Here is a 25,610-nt window from a genome sequence, read left to right on the forward strand (position 1 = left end):
ACCCACCTTATTCACCAAATCTAGCTCCCTCCAACTATCATCTGTTTCTAAAGCTGAAGAAACACATCAAGGTACTAAATTTAACACCATTTCTGATGCTATGGCTGCTACGAATGCCTGGTATGAGGCACAACTGGAATCTTTCTTTTTGCTAGGCTTACAGAACCAGGAATACCGATGTAAGAAGTGTGTTGTCATCAGTGGAGAGTATGTGGAATAAATGTAAAGTTTCATCATCCTATTTCATTTCTTTCTGGGTAAAGCCAAAGACTTATCAGCAGCCCCTCGTACTAAAACTAACAAGACAAAATTTTGAAACAGTTTGACTTTTTTTATTATAGAAAACAAACTTTATATTTCAATAAAATTTTAATGTTTAAAAAAACAAAACAAAAACATTTTAGCATCATCATTCCAGTGGACCGTAACATATGGTACTTGCACCTTGCATTCTGTGGGGAGAAAAAAAAATAAATTAAAAAATATTGCACAATGCTGTATACTATAAAGGCATCTTTACACAAGCCAACTAACTGAAGCTACAAAAGGTCCCACCCCCAATTCACTATTGTTAATGGTCACTGTGTAATTACACAGCCACAATTTGCGACCAACTGCATGGGATGATTTGTCAGGTGGGTGAAAGCCTGACAGATGATCCCATGTAAAATTATTCTTAATGTAGCTTTGTGCATTTACTTACTGTTCCATCATCTTCTCCCGGGCCTCCATGGCATCTTTAAGATATTAAAGCACATAAAAAAAAGTTTATATCCTCAGACCTATAGAAAGATGTGTGATCAGGGTTGCCACTAGAAATTTCAGGGCCCCATACTGGCAAAATTTCAGGGCCCCCTTGAGGCTCCACCCCAGCTCCGCCTTCACCCCTGCTCCGCCTGCACCCCACAAATCTTCCATAGTCTCACTGCCACTCTTGGAAAAAATTCACTTCTGCACTACAACCTCAATCACACATTAACCCTTTACACTGAACACCGTATCACACACGCTGCCATCAGATTTAGTTTTGGCCAAATGATTTTTGTAAGCCTAGCTCCACGACAAGGTAGACTCTTTTGGCAGGGCCCTACTCTATTCTAACTTTTTTTTTTCTTTTTAAAACTAACTTCTTTGGTATATATTTATTTTTGGTATATCTGTTTTTTTTTCTTTAAAAGGAAATGTGTCATACAGGTTTTTAACCTAATTGAAACCAAATTCTGATAATGCAGACTTGTGGATTTAGACCTGACAACCCCTTTAAAGGGAATCTGTCACCAGGTTTTTAACACCTAATCTAAGTGAAGCATAACGTAGGGGAAGAGATCCTGATTCCAGCGATTGTCACTTATTGAGCTGCTCAGTGTAGTTTTGATATCACAGGTTCATCAGCAAAAGATTACTACAGGACTACTTGGCATGCTACAGGTAGTCCAGCATATTCATGAGCTCTGTATAACTGCTAGATCTGCAGCAGTGAAAACATTGATTTTAAATCACAATGACAGCAAACAGCTCAGTAAGTGAAATCGCTGGAATCAGGATCTCTGTCTCTACATTATGCTGCTCTCAGATGGGGGAGAAAAAAAAAACCCGCTGACAGATTCACTTTAAGGCTCATTCAGCAGTCGGTGAAAACTGGTCTACACCTGGACAGTGCATGGTCTGGCCATGGGTCTCCTAACCTCAGCAGCTTCATAGCATATATACGAGGAGCCCACACAGGGCTGCCAGCCCCCAGCGGAGCCCACACAGGGCTGCCAGCCCCCAGCGGAGCCCACACAGGGCTGCCAGCCCCCAGCGGAGCCCACAGAGGGCTGCCAGCCCCCAGCGGAGCCCACAGAGGGCTGCCAGCCCCCAGCGGAGCCCACAGAGGGCTGCCAGCCCCCAGCGGAGCCCACAGAGGGCTGCCAGCCCCCAGCGGAGCCCACAGAGGGCTGCCAGCCCCCAGCGGAGCCCACAGAGGGCTGCCAGCCCCCAGCGGAGCCCACAGAGGGTTGCCAGCCCCCACCAGAGCCCACAGAGGGCTGCCAGCCCCCACCAGAGCCCACAGAGGGCTGCCAGCCCCCAGCAGAGCCCACAGAGGGCTGCCAGCCCCCAGCAGAGCCCACAGAGGGCTGCCAGCCCCCAGCAGAGCCCACAGAGGGCTGCCAGCCCCCAGCAGAGCCCACAGAGGGCTGCCAGCCCCCAGCAGAGCCCACAGAGGGCTGCCAGCCCCCAGCAGAGCCCACAGAGGGCTGCCAGCCCCCAGCAGAGCCCACAGAGGGCTGCCAGCCCCCAGCAGAGCCCACAGAGGGCTGCCAGCCCCCAGCAGAGCCCACAGAGGGCTGCCAGCCCCCAGCAGAGCCCACAGAGGGCTGCCAGCCCCCAGCAGAGCCCACAGAGGGCTGCCAGCCCCCAGCAGAGCCCACAGAGGGCTGCCAGCCCCCAGCAGAGCCCACAGAGGGCTGCCAGCCCCCAGCAGAGCCCACAGAGGGCTGCCAGCCCCCAGCAGAGCCCACAGAGGGCTGCCAGCCCCCAGCAGAGCCCACAGAGGGCTGCCAGCCCCCAGCAGAGCCCACAGAGGGCTGCCAGCCCCCAGCAGAGCCCACAGAGGGCTGCCAGCCCCCAGCAGAGCCCACAGAGGGCTGCCAGCCCCCAGCAGAGCCCACAGAGGGCTGCCAGCCCCCAGCAGAGCCCACAGAGGGCTGCCAGCACACTGTATTACAGGACATAGAGTGGACCTGTATTACAGTATGGTGCTGTGTATGAGCTGGATGCAGTTGGAAGACAGACACATACATATATACATAGACAACATACGTACGGGATCTTCAAGATTACTCATCTACACAGTGGTAGATGTGGAAGGGCCAGGGGGGAGCCCACAGAGGGCTGCCAGCCCCCAGTAGAGCCCACAGAGGGCTGCCAGCCCCCAGTAGAGCCCACACAGGGCTGCCAGCCCCCAGCGGAGCCCACACAGGGCTGCCAGCCCCCAGCGGAGCCCACACAGGGCTGCCAGCCCCCAGCGGAGCCCACACAGGGCTGCCAGCCCCCAGCGGAGCCCACACAGGGCTGCCAGCCCCCAGCGGAGCCCACACAGGGCTGCCAGCCCCCAGCGGAGCCCACACAGGGCTGCCAGCCCCCAGCGGAGCCCACACAGGGCTGCCAGCCCCCAGCGGAGCCCACACAGGGCTGCCAGCCCCCAGCGGAGCCCACACAGGGCTGCCAGCCCCCAGCGGAGCCCACACAGGGCTGCCAGCCCCCAGCGGAGCCCACACAGGGCTGCCAGCCCCCAGCGGAGCCCCCGGAGGGCTGCCAGCCCCCAGCGGAGCCCCCGGAGGGCTGCCAGCCCCCAGCGGAGCCCCCGGAGGGCTGCCAGCCCCCAGCGGAGCCCCCGGAGGGCTGCCAGCCCCCAGCAGAGCCCCCGGAGGGCTGCCAGCCCCCAGCGGAGCCCCCGGAGGGCTGCCAGCCCCCAGCGGAGCCCCCGGAGGGCTGCCAGCCCCCAGCGGAGCCCCCGGAGGGCTGCCAGCCCCCAGCGGAGCCCCCGGAGGGCTGCCAGCCCCCAGCGGAGCCCCCGGAGGGCTGCCAGCCCCCAGCGGAGCCCCCGGAGGGCTGCCAGCCCCCAGCGGAGCCCCCGGAGGGCTGCCAGCCCCCAGCGGAGCCCCCGGAGGGCTGCCAGCCCCCAGCGGAGCCCCCGGAGGGCTGCCAGCCCCCAGCGGAGCCCCCGGAGGGCTGCCAGCCCCCAGCGGAGCCCCCGGAGGGCTGCCAGCCCCCAGCGGAGCCCCCGGAGGGCTGCCAGCCCCCAGCGGAGCCCCCGGAGGGCTGCCAGCCCCCAGCGGAGCCCCCGGAGGGCTGCCAGCCCCCAGCGGAGCCCCCGGAGGGCTGCCAGCCCCCAGCGGAGCCCCCGGAGGGCTGCCAGCCCCCAGCGGAGCCCCCGGAGGGCTGCCAGCCCCCAGCGGAGCCCCCGGAGGGCTGCCAGCCCCCAGCGGAGCCCACACAGGGCTGCCAGCCCCCAGCGGAGCCCACACAGGGCTGCCAGCCCCCAGCGGAGCCCACACAGGGCTGCCAGCCCCCACCGGAGCCCACACAGGGCTGCCAGCCCCCACCGGAGCCCACACAGGGCTGCCAGCCCCCACCGGAGCCCACACAGGGCTGCCAGCCCCCAGCAGAGCCCAAAGAGGGCTGCCAGCCCCCAGCAGAGCCCAAAGAGGGCTGCCAGCCCCCAGCAGAGCCCAAAGAGGGCTGCCAGCCCCCAGCAGAGCCCAAAGAGGGCTGCCAGCCCCCAGCAGAGCCCAAAGAGGGCTGCCAGCCCCCAGCAGAGCCCACAGAGGGCTGCCAGCCCCCAGCAGAGCCCACAGAGGGCTGCCAGCCCCCAGCAGAGCCCACAGAGGGCTGCCAGCCCCCAGCAGAGCCCACAGAGGGCTGCCAGCCCCCAGCAGAGCCCACAGAGGGCTGCCAGCCCCCAGCAGAGCCCACAGAGGGCTGCCAGCCCCCAGCAGAGCCCACAGAGGGCTGCCAGCCCCCAGCAGAGCCCACAGAGGGCTGCCAGCCCCCAGCAGAGCCCACAGAGGGCTGCCAGCCCCCAGCAGAGCCCACAGAGGGCTGCCAGCCCCCAGCAGAGCCCACAGAGGGCTGCCAGCCCCCAGCAGAGCCCACAGAGGGCTGCCAGCCCCCAGCAGAGCCCACAGAGGGCTGCCAGCCCCCAGCAGAGCCCACAGAGGGCTGCCAGCCCCCAGCAGAGCCCACAGAGGGCTGCCAGCCCCCAGCAGAGCCCACAGAGGGCTGCCAGCCCCCAGCAGAGCCCACAGAGGGCTGCCAGCCCCCAGCAGAGCCCACAGAGGGCTGCCAGCCCCCAGCAGAGCCCACACAGGGCTGCCAGCCCCCAGCAGAGCCCACACAGGGCTGCCAGCCCCCAGCAAAGCCCACACAGGGCTGCCAGCCCCCACCGGAGCCACCAGAGGGCTGCCAGCCCCCACCGGAGCCCCCAGAGGGCTGCCAGCCCCCACCGGAGCCCCCAGAGGGCTGCCAGCCCCCACCGGAGCCCCCAGAGGGCTGCCAGCCCCCACCGGAGCCCACAGAGGGCTGCCAGCCCCCACCGGAGCCCCCAGAGGGCTGCCAGCCCCCACCGGAGCCCCCAGAGGGCTGCCAGCCCCCAGCAGAGCCCACAGAGGGCTGCCAGCCCCCAGCAGAGCCCACAGAGGGCTGCCAGCCCCCAGCAGAGCCCACAGAGGGCTGCCAGCCCCCAGCAGAGCCCACAGAGGGCTGCCAGCCCCCAGCAGAGCCCACAGAGGGCTGCCAGCCCCCAGCAGAGCCCACAGAGGGCTGCCAGCCCCCAGCGGAGCCCCCAGAGGGCTGCCAGCCCCCAGCGGAGCCCCCAGAGGGCTGCCAGCCCCCAGCGGAGCCCCCAGAGGGCTGCCAGCCCCCAGCGGAGCCCCCAGAGGGCTGCCAGCCCCCAGCGGAGCCCCCAGAGGGCTGCCAGCCCCCAGCGGAGCCCACAGAGGGCTGCCAGCCCCCAGCGGAGCCCACAGAGGGCTGCCAGCCCCCAGCGGAGCCCACAGAGGGCTGCCAGCCCCCAGCGGAGCCCACGGAGGGCTGCCAGCCCCCAGCGGAGCCCACGGAGGGCTGCCAGCCCCCAGCGGAGCCCACAGAGGGCTGCCAGCCCCCAGCGGAGCCCACAGAGGGCTGCCAGCCCCCAGCGGAGCCCCCGGAGGGCTGCCAGCCCCCAGCGGAGCCCCCGGAGGGCTGCCAGCCCCCAGCGGAGCCCCCGGAGGGCTGCCAGCCCCCAGCGGAGCCCCCGGAGGGCTGCCAGCCCCCAGCGGAGCCCCCGGAGGGCTGCCAGCCCCCAGCGGAGCCCCCGGAGGGCTGCCAGCCCCCAGCGGAGCCCCCGGAGGGCTGCCAGCCCCCAGCGGAGCCCCCGGAGGGCTGCCAGCCCCCAGCGGAGCCCCCGGAGGGCTGCCAGCCCCCAGCGGAGCCCCCGGAGGGCTGCCAGCCCCCAGCGGAGCCCCCGGAGGGCTGCCAGCCCCCAGCGGAGCCCCCGGAGGGCTGCCAGCCCCCAGCGGAGCCCCCGGAGGGCTGCCAGCCCCCACCGGAGCCCCCGGAGGGCTGCCAGCCCCCACCGGAGCCCCCGGAGGGCTGCCAGTCCCCACCGGAGCCACCGGAAGGCTGCCAGTCCCCACCGGAGCCCACGGAGGGCTGCCAGTCCCCACCGGAGCCCACGGAGGGCTGCCAGCTCCCACCGGAGCCCACGGAGGGCTGCCAGCTCCCACCGGAGCCCACGGAGGGCTGCCAGCCCCCACCGGAGCCCACGGAGGGCTGCCAGCCCCCACCGGAGCCCACGGAGGGCTGCCAGCCCCCACCGGAGCCCACACAGGGCTGCCAGCCCCCACCGGAGCCCACACAGGGCTGCCAGCCCCCACCGGAGCCCACACAGGGCTGCCAGCCCCCACCGGAGCCCACACAGGGCTGCCAGCCCCCACCGGAGCCCACACAGGGCTGCCAGCCCCCACCGGAGCCCACACAGGGCTGCCAGCCCCCACCGGAGCCCACACAGGGCTGCCAGCCCCCACCGGAGCCCACAGAGGGCTGCCAGCACACTGTATTACAGGACATAGAGTGGACCTGTATTACAGTATGGTGCTGTGTATGAGCTGGATGCAGTTGGAAGACAGACACATACATATATACATAGACAACATACGTACGGGATCTTCAAGATTACTCATCTACACAGTGGTACCAGAAGATGGAAGGCGTCCGTCGATGGTAATGTCAGCACTACCTGCATTGCTTGGATACCTAATTGAAAGAAACAAATAGGCAAAACATTCTGTTTTACAATTGGGGAAGATACAGGGGCATACACATACTGGAGGGGGCTGCACACACTGCCCCACACTCTGGCAGGGCCAGGGGGGAGCCCACAGAGGGCTGCCAGCCCCCGGCGGAGCCCACAGAGGGCTGCCAGCCCCCGGCGGAGCCCACAGAGGGCTGCCAGCCCCCGGCGGAGCCCACAGAGGGCTGCCAGCCCCCGGCGGAGCCCACAGAGGGCTGCCAGCCCCCGGCGGAGCCCACAGAGGGCTGCCAGCCCCCGGCGGAGCCCCCAGAGGGCTGCCAGCCCCCAGCAGAGCCCCCAGAGGGCTGCCAGCCCCCAGCAGAGCCCCCAGAGGGCTGCCAGCCCCCAGCAGAGCCCCCAGAGGGCTGCCAGCCCCCAGCAGAGCCCCCAGAGGGCTGCCAGCCCCCAGCAGAGCCCCCAGAGGGCTGCCAGCCCCCAGCAGAGCCCCCAGAGGGCTGCCAGCCCCCAGCAGAGCCCCCAGAGGGCTGCCAGCCCCCAGCAGAGCCCCCAGAGGGCTGCCAGCCCCCAGCAGAGCCCCCAGAGGGCTGCCAGCCCCCAGCAGAGCCACCGGAGGGCTGCCAGTCCCCACCGGAGCCCACACAGGGCTGCCAGCCCCCAGCAGAGCCCACACAGGGCTGCCAGCCCCCAGCAGAGCCCAAAGAGGGCTGCCAGCCCCCAGCAGAGCCCACACAGGGCTGCCAGCCCCCAGCAGAGCCCACACAGGGCTGCCAGCCCCCAGCAAAGCCCACACAGGGCTGCCAGCCCCCAGCAAAGCCCACACAGGGCTGCCAGCCCCCAGCAAAGCCCACACAGGGCTGCCAGCCCCCAGCAAAGCCCACACAGGGCTGCCAGCCCCCAGCAAAGCCCACACAGGGCTGCCAGCCCCCAGCAAAGCCCACACAGGGCTGCCAGCCCCCAGCAAAGCCCACACAGGGCTGCCAGCCCCCAGCAAAGCCCACACAGGGCTGCCAGCCCCCAGCAAAGCCCACACAGGGCTGCCAGCCCCCAGCAAAGCCCACACAGGGCTGCCAGCCCCCAGCAAAGCCCACACAGGGCTGCCAGCCCCCAGCAAAGCCCACACAGGGCTGCCAGCCCCCAGCAAAGCCCACACAGGGCTGCCAGCCCCCAGCAAAGCCCACACAGGGCTGCCAGCCCCCAGCAAAGCCCACACAGGGCTGCCAGCCCCCAGCAAAGCCCACACAGGGCTGCCAGCCCCCAGCAAAGCCCACACAGGGCTGCCAGCCCCCAGCAAAGCCCACACAGGGCTGCCAGCCCCCAGCAAAGCCCACACAGGGCTGCCAGCCCCCAGCAAAGCCCACACAGGGCTGCCAGCCCCCAGCAAAGCCCACACAGGGCTGCCAGCCCCCACCGGAGCCCACACAGGGCTGCCAGCCCCCGGCAGAGCCCACAGAGGGCTGCCAGCCCCCGGCAGAGCCCACAGAGGGCTGCCAGCCCCCGGCAGAGCCCCCAGAGGGCTGCCAGCCCCCGGCAGAGCCCCCAGAGGGCTGCCAGCCCCCAGCAGAGCCCACACAGGGCTACCAGCACACTGTATTACAGGACATAGAGTGGACCTGTATTACAGTATGGTGCTGTGTATGAGCTGGATGCAGTTGGAAGACAGACACATACATATATACATAGACAACATACGTACGGGATCTTCAAGATTACTCATCTACACAGTGGTACCAGAAGATGGAAGGCGTCCGTCGATGGTAATGTCAGCACTACCTGCATTGCTTAGATACCTAATTGAAAGAAACAAATAGGCAAAACATTCTGTTTTACAATTGGGGAAGATACAGGGGCATACACATACTGGAGGGGGCTGCACACACTGCCCCACACTCTGGCAGGGCCAGGGGGGAGCCCACAGAGGGCTGCCAGCCCCCGGCGGAGCCCACAGAGGGCTGCCAGCCCCCAGCAGAGCCCACAGAGGGCTGCCAGCCCCCAGCAGAGCCCACAGAGGGCTGCCAGCCCCCAGCAGAGCCCACAGAGGGCTGCCAGCCCCCAGCAGAGCCCACAGAGGGCTGCCAGCCCCCAGCAGAGCCCACAGAGGGCTGCCAGCCCCCAGCAGAGCCCACAGAGGGCTGCCAGCCCCCAGCAGAGCCCACAGAGGGCTGCCAGCCCCCAGCAGAGCCCACAGAGGGCTGCCAGCCCCCAGTAGAGCCCACAGAGGGCTGCCAGCCCCCACCGGAGCCCCCAGAGGGCTGCCAGCCCCCACCGGAGCCCCCAGAGGGCTGCCAGCCCCCAGCAGAGCCCCCAGAGGGCTGCCAGCCCCCAGCAGAGCCCCCAGAGGGCTGCCAGCCCCCAGCAGAGCCCCCAGAGGGCTGCCAGCCCCCAGCAGAGCCCCCAGAGGGCTGCCAGTCCCCAGCAGAGCCCCCCGGAGGGCTGCCAGCCCCCAGCGGAGCCCCCAGAGGGCTGCCAGCCCCCAGCAGAGCCCCCAGAGGGCTGCCAGCCCCCAGCAGAGCCCACACAGGGCTACCAGCACACTGTATTACAGGACATAGAGTGGACCTGTATTACAGTATGGTGCTGTGTATGAGCTGGATGCAGTTGGAAGACAGACACAGCGGAGCCCACACAGGGCTGCCAGCCCCCAGCGGAGCCCACACAGGGCTGCCAGCCCCCAGCGGAGCCCCCAGAGGGCTGCCAGCCCCCAGCGGAGCCCCCGGAGGGCTGCCAGCCCCCAGCGGAGCCCCCGGAGGGCTGCCAGCCCCCAGCGGAGCCCCCGGAGGGCTGCCAGCCCCCAGCGGAGCCCCCGGAGGGCTGCCAGCCCCCAGCGGAGCCCCCGGAGGGCTGCCAGCCCCCAGCGGAGCCCCCGGAGGGCTGCCAGCCCCCAGCGGAGCCCCCGGAGGGCTGCCAGCCCCCAGCGGAGCCCCCGGAGGGCTGCCAGCCCCCAGCGGAGCCCCCGGAGGGCTGCCAGCCCCCAGCGGAGCCCCCGGAGGGCTGCCAGCCCACAGCGGAGCCACCGGAGGGCTGCCAGCCCCCAGCGGAGCCACCGGAGGGCTGCCAGTCCCCACCGGAGCCACCGGAGGGCTGCCAGTCCCCACCGGAGGGCTGCCAGCCCCCACCGGAGCCCACACAGGGCTGCCAGCCCCCACCGGAGCGCACACAGGGCTGCCAGCCCCCAGCAGAGCCCAAAGAGGGTTGCCAGCCCCCAGCAGAGCCCACAGAGGGCTGCCAGCCCCCAGCAGAGCCCACAGAGGGCTGCCAGCCCCCAGCAGAGCCCACACAGGGCTGCCAGCCCCCAGCAGAGCCCACACAGGGCTGCCAGCCCCCAGCAGAGCCCACACAGGGCTGCCAGCCCCCAGCAGAGCCCACACAGGGCTGCCAGCCCCCAGCAGAGCCCACACAGGGCTGCCAGCCCCCAGCAGAGCCCACACAGGGCTGCCAGCCCCCAGCAGAGCCCACACAGGGCTGCCAGCCCCCAGCAGAGCCCACACAGGGGTGCCAGCCCCCAGCAAAGCCCACACAGGGCTGCCAGCCCCCAGCAAAGCCCACACAGGGCTGCCAGCCCCCAGCAAAGCCCACACAGGGCTGCCAGCCCCCAGCAAAGCCCACACAGGGCTGCCAGCCCCCAGCAAAGCCCACACAGGGCTGCCAGCCCCCGGCAGAGCCCACACAGGGCTGCCAGCCCCCGGCAGAGCCCACAGAGGGCTGCCAGCCCCCGGCAGAGCCCACACAGGGCTGCCAGCCCCCGGCAGAGCCCACAGAGGGCTGCCAGCCCCCGGCAGAGCCCACAGAGGGCTGCCAGCCCCCGGCAGAGCCCACAGAGGGCTGCCAGCCCCCGGCAGAGCCCACAGAGGGCTGCCAGCCCCCGGCAGAGCCCACAGAGGGCTGCCAGCCCCCGGCAGAGCCCACAGAGGGCTGCCAGCCCCCGGCAGAGCCCACAGAGGGCTGCCAGCCCCCGGCAGAGCCCACAGAGGGCTGCCAGCCCCCGGCAGAGCCCACAGAGGGCTGCCAGCCCCCGGCAGAGCCCACAGAGGGCTGCCAGCCCCCGGCAGAGCCCACAGAGGGCTGCCAGCCCCCGGCAGAGCCCACAGAGGGCTGCCAGCCCCCGGCAGAGCCCACAGAGGGCTGCCAGCCCCCGGCAGAGCCCACAGAGGGCTGCCAGCCCCCGGCAGAGCCCACAGAGGGCTGCCAGCCCCCGGCAGAGCCCACAGAGGGCTGCCAGCCCCCGGCAGAGCCCACAGAGGGCTGCCAGCCCCCGGCAGAGCCCACAGAGGGCTGCCAGCCCCCGGCAGAGCCCACAGAGGGCTGCCAGCCCCCGGCAGAGCCCACAGAGGGCTGCCAGCCCCCGGCAGAGCCCACAGAGGGCTGCCAGCCCCCGGCAGAGCCCACAGAGGGCTGCCAGCCCCCGGCAGAGCCCACAGAGGGCTGCCAGCCCCCGGCAGAGCCCACAGAGGGCTGCCAGCCCCCGGCAGAGCCCACAGAGGGCTGCCAGCCCCCGGCAGAGCCCACAGAGGGCTGCCAGCCCCCGGCAGAGCCCACAGAGGGCTGCCAGCCCCCGGCAGAGCCCACAGAGGGCTGCCAGCCCCCGGCAGAGCCCACAGAGGGCTGCCAGCCCCCGGCAGAGCCCACAGAGGGCTGCCAGCCCCCGGCAGAGCCCACAGAGGGCTGCCAGCCCCCGGCAGAGCCCACAGAGGGCTGCCAGCCCCCGGCAGAGCCCACAGAGGGCTGCCAGCCCCCGGCAGAGCCCACAGAGGGCTGCCAGCCCCCGGCAGAGCCCACAGAGGGCTGCCAGCCCCCGGCAGAGCCCACAGAGGGCTGCCAGCCCCCGGCAGAGCCCACAGAGGGCTGCCAGCCCCCGGCAGAGCCCACAGAGGGCTGCCAGCCCCCGGCAGAGCCCACAGAGGGCTGCCAGCCCCCGGCGGAGCCCACAGAGGGCTGCCAGCCCCCGGCGGAGCCCACAGAGGGCTGCCAGCCCCCGGCGGAGCCCACAGAGGGCTGCCAGCCCCCGGCGGAGCCCACAGAGGGCTGCCAGCCCCCGGCGGAGCCCACAGAGGGCTGCCAGCCCCCGGCGGAGCCCACAGAGGGCTGCCAGCCCCCGGCGGAGCCCACAGAGGGCTGCCAGCCCCCGGCAGAGCCCACAGAGGGCTGCCAGCCCCCGGCAGAGCCCACAGAGGGCTGCCAGCCCCCGGCAGAGCCCACAGAGGGCTGCCAGCCCCCGGCAGAGCCCACAGAGGGCTGCCAGCCCCCGGCAGAGCCCACAGAGGGCTGCCAGCCCCCGGCAGAGCCCACAGAGGGCTGCCAGCCCCCGGCAGAGCCCACAGAGGGCTGCCAGCCCCCGGCAGAGCCCACAGAGGGCTGCCAGCCCCCGGCAGAGCCCACAGAGGGCTGCCAGCCCCCGGCAGAGCCCACAGAGGGCTGCCAGCCCCCGGCAGAGCCCACAGAGGGCTGCCAGCCCCCGGCAGAGCCCACAGAGGGCTGCCAGCCCCCGGCAGAGCCCACAGAGGGCTGCCAGCCCCCGGCAGAGCCCACAGAGGGCTGCCAGCCCCCGGCAGAGCCCACAGAGGGCTGCCAGCCCCCGGCAGAGCCCACAGAGGGCTGCCAGCCCCCGGCAGAGCCCACAGAGGGCTGCCAGCCCCCGGCAGAGCCCACAGAGGGCTGCCAGCCCCCGGCAGAGCCCACAGAGGGCTGCCAGCCCCCGGCAGAGCCCACAGAGGGCTGCCAGCCCCCGGCAGAGCCCACAGAGGGCTGCCAGCCCCCGGCAGAGCCCACAGAGGGCTGCCAGCCCCCGGCAGAGCCCACAGAGGGCTGCCAGCCCCCGGCAGAGCCCACAGAGGGCTGCCAGCCCCCGGCAGAGCCCACAGAGGGCTGCCAGCCCCCGGCAGAGCCCACAGAGGGCTGCCAGCCCCCGGCAGAGCCCACAGAGGGCTGCCAGCCCCCGGCAGAGCCCACAGAGGGCTGCCAGCCCCCGGCAGAGCCCACAGAGGGCTGCCAGCCCCCGGCAGAGCCCACAGAGGGCTGCCAGCCCCCGGCAGAGCCCACAGAGGGCTGCCAGCCCCCGGCAGAGCCCACAGAGGGCTGCCAGCCCCCGGCAGAGCCCACAGAGGGCTGCCAGCCCCCGGCAGAGCCCACAGAGGGCTGCCAGCCCCCGGCAGAGCCCACAGAGGGCTGCCAGCCCCCGGCAGAGCCCACAGAGGGCTGCCAGCCCCCGGCAGAGCCCACAGAGGGCTGCCAGCCCCCGGCAGAGCCCACAGAGGGCTGCCAGCCCCCGGCAGAGCCCACAGAGGGCTGCCAGCCCCCGGCAGAGCCCACAGAGGGCTGCCAGCCCCCGGCAGAGCCCACAGAGGGCTGCCAGCCCCCGGCAGAGCCCACAGAGGGCTGCCAGCCCCCGGCAGAGCCCACAGAGGGCTGCCAGCCCCCGGCAGAGCCCACAGAGGGCTGCCAGCCCCCGGCAGAGCCCACAGAGGGCTGCCAGCCCCCGGCAGAGCCCACAGAGGGCTGCCAGCCCCCGGCAGAGCCCACAGAGGGCTGCCAGCCCCCGGCAGAGCCCACAGAGGGCTGCCAGCCCCCGGCAGAGCCCACAGAGGGCTGCCAGCCCCCGGCAGAGCCCACAGAGGGCTGCCAGCCCCCGGCAGAGCCCACAGAGGGCTGCCAGCCCCCGGCAGAGCCCACAGAGGGCTGCCAGCCCCCGGCAGAGCCCACAGAGGGCTGCCAGCCCCCGGCAGAGCCCACAGAGGGCTGCCAGCCCCCGGCAGAGCCCACAGAGGGCTGCCAGCCCCCGGCAGAGCCCACAGAGGGCTGCCAGCCCCCGGCAGAGCCCACAGAGGGCTGCCAGCCCCCGGCAGAGCCCACAGAGGGCTGCCAGCCCCCGGCAGAGCCCACAGAGGGCTGCCAGCCCCCGGCAGAGCCCACAGAGGGCTGCCAGCCCCCGGCAGAGCCCACAGAGGGCTGCCAGCCCCCGGCAGAGCCCACAGAGGGCTGCCAGCCCCCGGCAGAGCCCACAGAGGGCTGCCAGCCCCCGGCAGAGCCCACAGAGGGCTGCCAGCCCCCGGCAGAGCCCACAGAGGGCTGCCAGCCCCCGGCAGAGCCCACAGAGGGCTGCCAGCCCCCGGCAGAGCCCCCAGAGGGCTGCCAGCCCCCACCGGAGCCCACAGAGGGCTGCCAGCCCCCACCGGAGCCCACAGAGGGCTGCCAGCCCCCACCGGAGCCCACAGAGGGCTGCCAGCCCCCAGCAGAGCCCACAGAGGGCTGCCAGCCCCCAGCAGAGCCCACAGAGGGCTGCCAGCCCCCAGCAGAGCCCACAGAGGGCTGCCAGCCCCCAGCAGAGCCCACAGAGGGCTGCCAGCCCCCAGCAGAGCCCACAGAGGGCTGCCAGCCCCCAGCAGAGCCCACAGAGGGCTGCCAGCCCCCAGCAGAGCCCACAGAGGGCTGCCAGCCCCCACCGGAGCCCACAGAGGGCTGCCAGCCCCCACCGGAGCCCCCAGAGGGCTGCCAGCCCCCACCGGAGCCCCCAGAGGGCTGCCAGCCCCCACCGGAGCCCCCAGAGGGCTGCCAGCCCCCACCGGAGCCCCCAGAGGGCTGCCAGCCCCCACCGGAGCCCCCAGAGGGCTGCCAGCCCCCACCGGAGCCCCCAGAGGGCTGCCAGCCCCCACCGGAGCCCCCAGAGGGCTGCCAGCCCCCACCGGAGCCCCCAGAGGGCTGCCAGCCCCCAGCAGAGCCCCCAGAGGGCTGCCAGCCCCCAGCAGAGCCCCCAGAGGGCTGCCAGCACACTGTATTACAGGACATAGAGTGGACCTGTATTACAGTATGGTGCTGTGTATGAGCTGGATGCAGTTGGAAGACAGACACAGCGGAGCCCACACAGGGCTGCCAGCCCCCAGCGGAGCCCACACAGGGCTGCCAGCCCCCAGCGGAGCCCACACAGGGCTGCCAGCCCCCAGCGGAGCCCACACAGGGCTGCCAGCCCCCAGCGGAGCCCACACAGGGCTGCCAGCCCCCAGCGGAGCCCACACAGGGCTGCCAGCCCCCAGCGGAGCCCACACAGGGCTGCCAGCCCCCAGCGGAGCCCACACAGGGCTGCCAGCCCCCAGCGGAGCCCACACAGGGCTGCCAGCCCCCAGCGGAGCCCACACAGGGCTGCCAGCCCCCAGCGGAGCCCACACAGGGCTGCCAGCCCCCAGCGGAGCCCACACAGGGCTGCCAGCCCCCAGCGGAGCCCACACAGGGCTGCCAGCCCCCAGCGGAGCCCACACAGGGCTGCCAGCCCCCAGCGGAGCCCACACAGGGCTGCCAGCCCCCAGCGGAGCCCACACAGGGCTGCCAGCCCCCAGCGGAGCCCACACAGGGCTGCCAGCCCCCAGCGGAGCCCACACAGGGCTGCCAGCCCCCAGCGGAGCCCACACAGGGCTGCCAGCCCCCAGCGGAGCCCACAGAGGGCTGCCAGCCCCCAGCGGAGCCCCCGGAGGGCTGCCAGCCCCCAGCGGAGCCCCCGGAGGGCTGCCAGCCCCCAGCGGAGCCCCCGGAGGGCTGCCAGCCCCCAGCGGAGCCCCCGGAGGGCTGCCAGCCCCCAGCGGAGCCCCCGGAGGGCTGCCAGCCCCCAGCGGAGCCCCCGGAGGGCTGCCAGCCCCCAGCGGAGCCCCCGGAGGGCTGCCAGCCCCCAGCGGAGCCCCCGGAGGGCTGCCAGCCCCCAGCGGAGCCCCCGGAGGGCTGCCAGCCCCCAGCGGAGCCCCCGGACGGCTGCCAGCCCCCAGCAGAGCCCACACAGGGCTGCCAGCCCCCAGCAGAGCCCACACAGGGCTGCCAGCACACTGTATTACAGGACATAGAGTGGACCTGTATTACAGTATGGTGCTGTGTATGAGCTGGATGCAGTTGGAAGACAGACACAGCGGAGCCCACACAGGGCTGCCAGCCCCCAGCGGAGCCCACAGAGGGCTGCCAGCCCCCAGTAGAGCCCACAGAGGGCTGCCAGTCCCCACCAGAGCCCACAGAGGGCTGCCAGCCCCCACCGGAGCCCACAGAAGGCTGCCAGCCCCCACCGGAGCCCACAGAAGGCTGCCAGCCTCCACCGGCAGAGCCCACAGAGGGCTGCCAGCCCCCACCGGAGCCCCCAGAGGGCTGCCAGCCCCCACCGGAGCCCCCAGAGGGCTGCCAGCCCCCAGCAGAGCCCCCAGAGGGCTGCCAGCCCCCAGCAGAGCCCCCAGAGGGCTGCCAGCCCCCAGCAGAGCCCCCAGAGGGCTGCCAGCCCCCAGCAGAGCCCCCAGAGGGCTGCCAGCCCCCAGCAGAGCCCCCAGAGGGCTGCCAGCCCCCAGCAGAGCCCCCAGAGGGCTGCCAGCCCCCAGCAGAGCCCCCAGAGGGCTGCCAGCCCCCAGCAGAGCCCCCAGAGGGCTGCCAGCCCCCAGCAGAGCCCCCAGAGGGCTGCCAGCCCCCAGCAGAGCCCCCAGAGGGCTGCCAGCCCCCAGCAGAGCCCCCAGAGGGCTGCCAGCCCCCAGCAGAGCCCCCAGAGGGCTGCCAGCCCCCAGCAGAGCCCCCAGAGGGCTGCCAGCCCCCAGCAGAGCCCCCAGAGGGCTGCCAGCCCCCAGCAGAGCCCCCAGAGGGCTGCCAGCCCCCAGCAGAGCCCCCAGAGGGCTGCCAGCCCCCAGCAGAGCCCCCAGAGGGCTGCCAGCCCCCAGCAGAGCCCCCAGAGGGCTGCCAGCCCCCAGCAGAGCCCCCAGAGGGCTGCCAGCCCCCAGCAGAGCCCCCAGAGGGCTGCCAGCCCCCAGCAGAGCCCCCAGAGGGCTGCCAGCCCCCAGCAGAGCCCCCAGAGGGCTGCCAGCCCCCAGCAGAGCCCCCAGAGGGCTGCCAGCCCCCAGCAGAGCCCCCAGAGGGCTGCCAGCCCCCAGCAGAGCCCCCAGAGGGCTGCCAGCCCCCAGCAGAGCCCCCAGAGGGCTGCCAGCCCCCAGCAGAGCCCCCAGAGGGCTGCCAGCCCCCAGCAGAGCCCCCAGAGGGCTGCCAGCCCCCAGCAGAGCCCCCAGAGGGCTGCCAGCCCCCAGCAGAGCCCCCAGAGGGCTGCCAGCCCCCAGCAGAGCCCCCAGAGGGCTGCCAGCCCCCAGCTGAGCCCCCAGAGGGCTGCCAGCCCCCAGCTGAGCCCCCAGAGGGCTGCCAGCCCCCAGCTGAGCCCACACAGGGCTGCCAGCCCCCAGCTGAGCCCACACAGGGCTGCCAGCCCCCAGCAGAGCCCACAGAGGGCTGCCAGCACACTGTATTACAGGACATAGAGTGGACCTGTATTACAGTATGGTGCTGTGTATGAGCTGGATGCAGTTGGAAGACAGACACATACATATATACATAGACAACATACGTACGGGATCTTCAAGATTACTCATCTACACAGTGGTACCAGAAGATGGAAGGCGTCCGTCGATGGTAATGTCAGCACTACCTGCATTGCTTGGATACCTAATTGAAAGAAACAAATAGGCAAAACATTCTGTTTTACAATTGGGGAAGATACAGGGGCATACACATACTGGAGGGGGCTGCACACACTGCCCCACACTCTGGCAGGGCCAGGGGGGAGCCCACAGAGGGCTGCCAGCCCCCGGCAGAGCCCACAGAGGGCTGCCAGCCCCCGGCAGAGCCCACACAGGGCTGCCAGCCCCCGGCAGAGCCCACACAGGGCTGCCAGCCCCCACCGGAGCCCACACAGGGCTGCCAGCCCCCACCGGAGCCCACACAGGGCTGCCAGCCCCCACCGGAGCCCACACAGGGCTGCCAGCCCCCACCGGAGCCCACACAGGGCTGCCAGCCCCCACCGGAGCCCACACAGGGCTGCCAGCCCCCACCGGAGCCCACAGAGGGCTGCCAGCCCCCACCGGAGCCCACAGAGGGCTGCCAGCCCCCACCGGAGCCCACAGAGGGCTGCCAGCCCCCAGCAGAGCCCACAGAGGGCTGCCAGCCCCCAGCAGAGCCCACAGAGGGCTGCCAGCCCCCAGCAGAGCCCCCAGAGGGCTGCCAGCCCCCACCGGAGCCCCCAGAGGGCTGCCAGCCCCCACCGGAGCCCCCAGAGGGCTGCCAGCCCCCACCGGAGCCCCCAGAGGGCTGCCAGCCCCCAGCAGAGCCCCCAGAGGGCTGCCAGCCCCCAGCAGAGCCCCCAGAGGGCTGCCAGCCCCCAGCAGAGCCCCCAGAGGGCTGCCAGCCCCCAGCAGAGCCCCCAGAGGGCTGCCAGCCCCCAGCAGAGCCCCCAGAGGGCTGCCAGCCCCCAGCAGAGCCCCCAGAGGGCTGCCAGCCCCCAGCAGAGCCCCCAGAGGGCTGCCAGCCCCCAGCAGAGCCCCCAGAGGGCTGCCAGCCCCCAGCAGAGCCCCCAGAGGGCTGCCAGCCCCCAGCAGAGCCCCCAGAGGGCTGCCAGCCCCCAGCAGAGCCCCCAGAGGGCTGCCAGCCCCCAGCAGAGCCCCCAGAGGGCTGCCAGCCCCCAGCAGAGCCCCCAGAGGGCTGCCAGCCCCCAGCAGAGCCCCCAGAGGGCTGCCAGCCCCCAGCAGAGCCCCCAGAGGGCTGCCAGCCCCCAGCAGAGCCCCCAGAGGGCTGCCAGCCCCCAGCAGAGCCCACACAGGGCTGCCAGCCCCCAGCAGAGCCCACACAGGGCTGCCAGCCCCCAGCAGAGCCCACACAGGGCTGCCAGCCCCCAGCAGAGCCCACACAGGGCTGCCAGCCCCCAGCAGAGCCCACACAGGGCTGCCAGCCCCCAGCAGAGCCCACACAGGGCTGCCAGCCCCCAGCAGAGCCCACACAGGGCTGCCAGCCCCCAGCAGAGCCCACACAGGGCTGCCAGCCCCCAGCAGAGCCCACACAGGGCTGCCAGCCCCCACCAGAGCCCACACAGGGCTGCCAGCCCCCACCAGAGCCCACACAGGGCTGCCAGCCCCCACCAGAGCCCACACAGGGCTGCCAGCCCCCACCGGAGCCCACAGAGGGCTGCCAGCCCCCACCGGAGCCCACAGAGGGCTGCCAGCCCCCACCGGAGCCCACAGAGGGCTGCCAGCCCCCACCGGAGCCCACAGAGGGCTGCCAGCCCCCACCGGAGCCCACAGAGGGCTGCCAGCCCCCACCGGAGCCCACAGAGGGCTGCCAGCCCCCACCGGAGCCCACAGAGGGCTGCCAGCCCCCACCGGAGCCCACAGAGGGCTGCCAGCCCCCACCGGAGCCCACACAGGGCTGCCAGCCCCCACCGGAGCCCACACAGGGCTGCCAGCCCCCACCGGAGCCCACACAGGGCTGCCAGCCCCCACCGGAGCCCACACAGGGCTGCCAGCCCCCCACCGGAGCCCACACAGGGCTGCCAGCCCCCACCGGAGCCCACACAGGGCTGCCAGCCCCCACCGGAGCCCACACAGGGCTGCCAGCCCCCAGCAGAGCCCACAGAGGGCTGCCAGCCCCCAGAGGGCTGCCAGCCCCCAGCGGAGCCCACAGAGGGCTGCCAGCCCCCAGCGGAGCCCACAGAGGGCTGCCAGCCCCCAGCGGAGCCCACAGAGGGCTGCCAGCCCCCAGCGGAGCCCACAGAGGGCTGCCAGCCCCCAGCGGAGCCCACAGAGGGCTGCCAGCCCCCAGCGGAGCCCACAGAGGGCTGCCAGCCCCCAGCGGAGCCCACAGAGGGCTGCCAGCCCCCAGCGGAGCCCACAGAGGGCTGCCAGCCCCCAGCGGAGCCCACAGAGGGCTGCCAGCCCCCAGCGGAGCCCACAGAGGGCTGCCAGCCCCCAGCGGAGCCCACAGAGGGCTGCCAGCCCCCAGCGGAGCCCACAGAGGGCTGCCAGCCCCCAGCGGAGCCCACAGAGGGCTGCCAGCCCCCACCGGAGCCCACAGAGGGCTGCCAGCCCCCACCGGAGCCCACAGAGGGCTGCCAGCCCCCACCGGAGCCCACAGAGGGCTGCCAGCCCCCACCGGAGCCCACAGAGGGCTGCCAGCCCCCACCGGAGCCCACAGAGGGCTGCCAGCCCCCACCGGAGCCCACAGAGGGCTGCCAGCCCCCGGCGGAGCCCCCAGAGGGCTGCCAGCCCCCGGCGGAGCCCCCAGAGGGCTGCCAGCCCCCGGCGGAGCCCCCAGAGGGCTGCCAGCCCCCGGCGGAGCCCCCAGAGGGCTGCCAGCCCCCGGCGGAGCCCCCAGAGGGCTGCCAGCCCCCGGCGGAGCCCCCAGAGGGCTGCCAGCCCCCGGCGGAGCCCCCAGAGGGCTGCCAGCCCCCGGCGGAGCCCCCAGAGGGCTGCCAGCCCCCGGCGGAGCCCACAGAGGGCTGCCAGCCCCCGGCGGAGCCCACAGAGGGCTGCCAGCCCCCGGCGGAGCCCACAGAGGGCTGCCAGCCCCCGGCGGAGCCCACAGAGGGCTGCCAGCCCCCGGCGGAGCCCACAGAGGGCTGCCAGCCCCCGGCGGAGCCCACAGAGGGCTGCCAGCCCCCGGCGGAGCCCACAGAGGGCTGCCAGCCCCCGGCGGAGCCCACAGAGGGCTGCCAGCCCCCGGCGGAGCCCACAGAGGGCTGCCAGCCCCCGGCGGAGCCCCCAGAGGGCTGCCAGCCCCCTGCGGAGCCCACAGAGGGCTGCCAGCCCCCTGCGGAGCCCACAGAGGGCTGCCAGCCCCCAGCGGAGCCCACAGAGGGCTGCCAGCCCCCAGCGGAGCCCACAGAGGGCTGCCAGCCCCCAGCGGAGCCCACAGAGGGCTGCCAGCCCCCAGCGGAGCCCACAGAGGGCTGCCAGCCCCCAGCGAAGCCCACAGAGGGCTGCCAGCCCCCAGCGGAGCCCACAGAGGGCTGCCAGCCCCCAGCGGAGCCCACAGAGGGCTGTCAGCACACTGTATTACAGGACATAGAGTGGACCTGTATTACAGTATGGTGCTGTGTATGAGCTGGATGCAGTTGGAAGACAGACACATACATATATACATAGACAACATACGTACGGGATCTTCAAGATTACTCGTCTACACAGTGGTACCAGAAGATGGAAGGCGTCCGTCGATCGTAATGTCAGCACTACCTGCATTGCTTGGATACCTAATTGAAAAAAAATAAATAGTCAAAACATTCTGTTTTACAATTGGGGAAGATACAGGGGCATACACATACTGGAGGGGGTTACACACACTGCCCCACTCTCAGACAGGGCTGCGCAGAGGGGTCTGGCAGAGCGCAGAGGGGTCTGGCAGAGCGCAGAGGGGTCTGGCAGAGCGCAGAGGGGTCGGGCAGAGCGCAGAGGGGTCGGGCAGAGCGCAGAGGGGTCGGGCAGAGCGCAGAGGGGTCGGGCAGAGGGGTCGGGCAGAGGGGTCGGGCAGAGGGGTCGGGCAGAGGGGTCGGGCAGAGGGGTCGGGCAGAGGGGTCGGGCAGAGGGGTCGGGCAGAGGGGTCGGGCAGAGTGGTCGGGCAGAGTGGTCGGGCAGAGCGCAGAGGGGTCGGGCAGAGCGCAGAGGGGTCTGGCAGAGCGCAGAGGGGTCTGGCAGAGCGCAGAGGGGTCTGGCAGAGCGCAGAGGGGTCTGGCAGAGCGCAGAGGGGTCTGGCAGAGCGCAGAGGGGTCTGGCAGAGCGCAGAGGGGTCTGGCAGAGCGCAGAGGGGTCTGGCAGAGCGCAGAGGGGTCTGGCAGAGCGCAGAGGGGTCTGGCAGAGCGCAGAGGGGTCTGGCAGAGCGCAGAGGGGTCTGGCAGAGCGCAGAGGGGTCTGGCAGAGCGCAGAGGGGTCTGGCAGAGCGCAGAGGGGTCTGGCGGCAGAGCGCAGAGGGGTCGGGCGGCAGAGCGCAGAGGGGTCGGGCGGCAGAGCGCAGAGGGGTCGGGCGGCAGAGCGCAGAGGGGTCGGGCGGCAGAGCGCAGAGGGGTCGGGCGGCAGAGCGCAGAGGGGTCGGGCGGCAGAGCGCAGAGGGGTCGGGCGGCAGAGCGCAGAGGGGTCGGGCGGCAGAGCGCAGAGGGGTCGGGCGGCAGAGCGCAGAGGGGTCGGGCGGCGCACGGGCAGAGCGCAGAGGGGTCGGGCGGCGCACGGGCAGAGCGCAGAGGGGTCGGGCAGAGCGCAGAGGGGTCGGGCAGAGCGCAGAGGGGTCGGGCAGAGCGCAGAGGGGTCGGGCAGAGCGCAGAGGGGTCGGGCAGAGCGCAGAGGGGTCGGGCAGAGCGCAGAGGGGTCGGGCAGAGCGCAGAGGGGTCGGGCAGAGCGCAGAGGGGTCGGGCAGAGCGCAGAGGGGTCGGGCAGAGCGCAGAGGGGTCGGGCAGAGCGCAGAGGGGTCGGGCAGAGCGCAGAGGGGTCGGGCAGAGCGCAGAGGGGTCGGGCAGAGCGCAGAGGGGTCGGGCAGAGCGCAGAGGGGTCGGGCAGAGCGCAGAGGGGTCGGGCAGAGCGCAGAGGGGTCGGGCAGAGCGCAGAGGGGTCGGGCAGAGCGCAGAGGGGTCGGGCAGAGCGCAGAGGGGTCGGGCAGAGCGCAGAGGGGTCGGGCAGAGCGCAGAGGGGTCGGGCAGAGCGCAGAGGGGTCGGGCAGAGCGCAGAGGGGTCGGGCAGAGCGCAGAGGGGTCGGGCAGAGCGCAGAGGGGTCGGGCAGAGCGCAGAGGGGTCGGGCAGAGCGCAGAGGGGTCGGGCAGAGCGCAGAGGGGTCGGGCAGAGCGCAGAGGGGTCGGGCAGAGCGCAGAGGGGTCGGGCAGAGCGCAGAGGGGTCGGGCAGAGCGCAGAGGGGTCGGGCAGAGCGCAGAGGGGTCGGGCAGAGCGCAGAGGGGTCGGGCAGAGCGCAGAGGGGTCGGGCAGAGCGCAGAGGGGTCGGGCAGAGCGCAGAGGGGTCGGGCAGAGCGCAGAGGGGTCGGGCAGAGCGCAGAGGGGTCGGGCAGAGCGCAGAGGGGTCGGGCAGAGCGCAGAGGGGTCGGGCAGAGCGCAGAGGGGTCGGGCAGAGCGCAGAGGGGTCGGGCAGAGCGCAGAGGGGTCGGGCAGAGCGCAGAGGGGTCGGGCAGAGCGCAGAGGGGTCGGGCAGAGCGCAGAGGGGTCGGGCAGAGCGCAGAGGGGTCGGGCAGAGCGCAGAGGGGTCGGGCAGAGCGCAGAGGGGTCGGGCAGAGCGCAGAGGGGTCGGGCAGAGCGCAGAGGGGTCGGGCAGAGCGCAGAGGGGTCGGGCAGAGCGCAGAGGGGTCGGGCAGAGCGCAGAGGGGTCGGGCAGAGCGCAGAGGGGTCGGGCAGAGCGCAGAGGGGTCGGGCAGAGCGCAGAGGGGTCGGGCAGAGCGCAGAGGGGTCGGGCAGAGCGCAGAGGGGTCGGGCAGAGCGCAGAGGGGTCGGGCAGAGCGCAGAGGGGTCGGGCAGAGCGCAGAGGGGTCGGGCAGAGCGCAGAGGGGTCGGGCAGAGCGCAGAGGGGTCGGGCAGAGCGCAGAGGGGTCGGGCAGAGCGCAGAGGGGTCGGGCAGAGCGCAGAGGGGTCGGGCAGAGCGCAGAGGGGTCGGGCAGAGCGCAGAGGGGTCGGGCAGAGCGCAGAGGGGTCGGGCAGAGCGCAGAGGGGTCGGGCAGAGCGCAGAGGGGTCGGGCAGAGCGCAGAGGGGTCGGGCAGAGCGCAGAGGGGTCGGGCAGAGCGCAGAGGGGTCGGGCAGAGCGCAGAGGGGTCGGGCAGAGCGCAGAGGGGTCGGGCAGAGCGCAGAGGGGTCGGGCAGAGCGCAGAGGGGTCGGGCAGAGCGCAGAGGGGTCGGGCAGAGCGCAGAGGGGTCGGGCAGAGCGCAGAGGGGTCGGGCAGAGCGCAGAGGGGTCGGGCAGAGCGCAGAGGGGTCGGGCAGAGCGCAGAGGGGTCGGGCAGAGCGCAGAGGGGTCGGGCAGAGCGCAGAGGGGTCGGGCAGAGCGCAGAGGGGTCGGGCAGAGCGCAGAGGGGTCGGGCAGAGCGCAGAGGGGTCGGGCAGAGCGCAGAGGGGTCGGGCAGAGCGCAGAGGGGTCGGGCAGAGCGCAGAGGGGTCGGGCAGAGCGCAGAGGGGTCGGGCAGAGCGCAGAGGGGTCGGGCAGAGCGCAGAGGGGTCGGGCAGAGCGCAGAGGGGTCGGGCAGAGCGCAGAGGGGTCGGGCAGAGCGCAGAGGGGTCGGGCAGAGCGCAGAGGGGTCGGGCAGAGCGCAGAGGGGTCGGGCAGAGCGCAGAGGGGTCGGGCAGAGCGCAGAGGGGTCGGGCAGAGCGCAGAGGGGTCGGGCAGAGCGCAGAGGGGTCGGGCAGAGCGCAGAGGGGTCGGGCAGAGCGCAGAGGGGTCGGGCAGAGCGCAGAGGGGTCGGGCAGAGCGCAGAGGGGTCGGGCAGAGCGCAGAGGGGTCGGGCAGAGCGCAGAGGGGTCGGGCAGAGCGCAGAGGGGTCGGGCAGAGCGCAGAGGGGTCGGGCAGAGCGCAGAGGGGTCGGGCAGAGCGCAGAGGGGTCGGGCAGAGCGCAGAGGGGTCGGGCAGAGCGCAGAGGGGTCGGGCAGAGCGCAGAGGGGTCGGGCAGAGCGCAGAGGGGTCGGGCAGAGCGCAGAGGGGTCGGGCAGAGCGCAGAGGGGTCGGGCAGAGCGCAGAGGGGTCGGGCAGAGCGCAGAGGGGTCGGGCAGAGCGCAGAGGGGTCGGGCAGAGCGCAGAGGGGTCGGGCAGAGCGCAGAGGGGTCGGGCAGAGCGCAGAGGGGTCGGGCAGAGCGCAGAGGGGTCGGGCAGAGCGCAGAGGGGTCGGGCAGAGCGCAGAGGGGTCGGGCAGAGCGCAGAGGGGTCGGGCAGAGCGCAGAGGGGTCGGGCAGAGCGCAGAGGGGTCGGGCAGAGCGCAGAGGGGTCGGGCAGAGCGCAGAGGGGTCGGGCAGAGCGCAGAGGGGTCGGGCAGAGCGCAGAGGGGTCGGGCAGAGCGCAGAGGGGTCGGGCAGAGCGCAGAGGGGTCGGGCAGAGCGCAGAGGGGTCGGGCAGAGCGCAGAGGGGTCGGGCAGAGCGCAGAGGGGTCGGGCAGAGCGCAGAGGGGTCGGGCAGAGCGCAGAGGGGTCGGGCAGAGCGCAGAGGGGTCGGGCAGAGCGCAGAGGGGTCGGGCAGAGCGCAGAGGGGTCGGGCAGAGCGCAGAGGGGTCGGGCAGAGCGCAGAGGGGTCGGGCAGAGCGCAGAGGGGTCGGGCAGAGCGCAGAGGGGTCGGGCAGAGCGCAGAGGGGTCGGGCAGAGCGCAGAGGGGTCGGGCAGAGCGCAGAGGGGTCGGGCAGAGCGCAGAGGGGTCGGGCAGAGCGCAGAGGGGTCGGGCAGAGCGCAGAGGGGTCGGGCAGAGCGCAGAGGGGTCGGGCAGAGCGCAGAGGGGTCGGGCAGAGCGCAGAGGGGTCGGGCAGAGCGCAGAGGGGTCGGGCAGAGCGCAGAGGGGTCGGGCAGAGCGGAGCGCAGAGGGGTCTGGCGGCGCAGAGCGCAGAGGGGTCTGGCGGCGCAGAGCGCAGAGGGGTCTGGCGGCGCAGAGCGCAGAGGGGTCTGGCGGCGCAGAGCGGTCTGGCGGCGCACAGGCAGAGGGGTCTGGCGGCAGGCAGCCCGTGCCCGTACATATATACCGGTGGCAGGCAGGCAGGCAGCCCGTACATATATACCGGCGGCAGGCAGGCAGCCCGTACATATCTACCGGCGGCAGGCAGCCCGTATATATATTCCGGCCGCAGGCAGCCCGTGCCCGTACATATATACCGGCAGCAGGCAGCCCGTACATATATACCGGCGGCAGGCAGCCCGTATATATATTCCGGCCGCAGGCAGCCCGTGCCCGTACATATATACCGGCAGCAGGCAGCCCGTACATATATACCGGCGGCAGGCAGCCCGAACATATATACCGGCGGCAGGCAGGCAGCCCGTACATATCTACCGGCGGCAGGCAGCCCGTACATATATACCGGCAGCAGGCAGCCCGTGCCCGTACATATATACCGGCAGCAGGCAGCCC

General features: G+C 71.5%; 1 long non-coding RNA gene across 1 annotated transcript in view; it reads right to left on the bottom strand.

The window, feature by feature from the left end:
• Window positions 1-310: 310 nt before the first annotated feature.
• Window positions 311-25,610, bottom strand: part of LOC142244377 (uncharacterized) — a 25,445-nt gene continuing 145 nt past the window's right edge. Inside the window, exons 2-6 of the long non-coding RNA XR_012724532.1 lie at window positions 20,687-20,780; window positions 8,469-8,562; window positions 6,684-6,777; window positions 704-782; window positions 311-452 (exon numbers count right to left, since the gene is read on the bottom strand). This is a non-coding gene — a long non-coding RNA (uncharacterized LOC142244377). The remainder of the gene's footprint in view (window positions 453-703; window positions 783-6,683; window positions 6,778-8,468; window positions 8,563-20,686; window positions 20,781-25,610) is intronic.

Source organism: Anomaloglossus baeobatrachus, chromosome 6 (genome assembly GCF_048569485.1).
Source record: "Anomaloglossus baeobatrachus isolate aAnoBae1 chromosome 6, aAnoBae1.hap1, whole genome shotgun sequence".
NCBI classification, from domain to species: domain Eukaryota; kingdom Metazoa; phylum Chordata; class Amphibia; order Anura; family Aromobatidae; genus Anomaloglossus; species Anomaloglossus baeobatrachus.